Below are 842 nucleotides of genomic sequence, written 5' to 3'. Positions count from 1 at the left end.
TCAATCACAACCATATCACGACCACATCATAGTATTACACATCACCTGTCTCAATCACAACCATATCACTATTTAATAGTGTATTTTAAAGGTATATATGTGTCTACGTGGACATCATAAATATTGCATCATTATAAATAGTAACGTGTCTACGTAGACACATATATACCTTTAAAATATACTATTAAATAGTGCAGGCTGGTAATAGGTCCTGCTCTTTGAATTGTTACAACAATTTCGGTCAAAATTCAGATATATTTCGCACCCTTTTCCTTTGGATGTTATACTTGTTTCACAAAAATGTGAATTTTCACATCTTTTAGAGCTTTACCTAACTATACAATCTTAAAGACACATTACAAAATTTTGGCATTATTGATAAAATAACAGTAGTGGCCAAAAATTAGTTACATAGTTACATATTTTAGGAAATCCAAACCTAAACAATTTGCTTTTTGTCTAAATTAATTCATTAATAAAGAGTCCGGAGCCTAAAGGGCAAAAAAAATTGTCAAAAATTCCAAAAGGGCACATCACTTTTATTTTAGCCAAAAGGGTAAAATCGCTGCGTCAGCAGCGATTTTCCTCTGACAAAATGACGAAATAGCAGCGATTTCGTCTTAAAAGTTTTTTTTTGTTTTTTTAATTAAAAATCGCTGCCACAGCAGCGATTTTGTAAAAAAAAAAAAAAAATTTTTTTATTAAAAATCAATTCTGTGGCAGCGATTTTGTAAAAAAAAAAAAAATTAAAATTAAAAATCGCTGCAATTTTGTAAATTTTTTTTAATTAAAGATCGCTGCTTTTTCTTTTAAAAAACTAAAACGGCACATCAAAAAAAAAA

This window comes from Solanum tuberosum, unplaced genomic scaffold (assembly GCF_000226075.1).
Source record: "Solanum tuberosum cultivar DM 1-3 516 R44 unplaced genomic scaffold, SolTub_3.0 scf00546, whole genome shotgun sequence".
In the NCBI taxonomy this organism is placed as follows: Eukaryota; Viridiplantae; Streptophyta; class Magnoliopsida; order Solanales; family Solanaceae; genus Solanum; species Solanum tuberosum.
Note: the sequence above shows the minus strand (reverse complement) of the source record.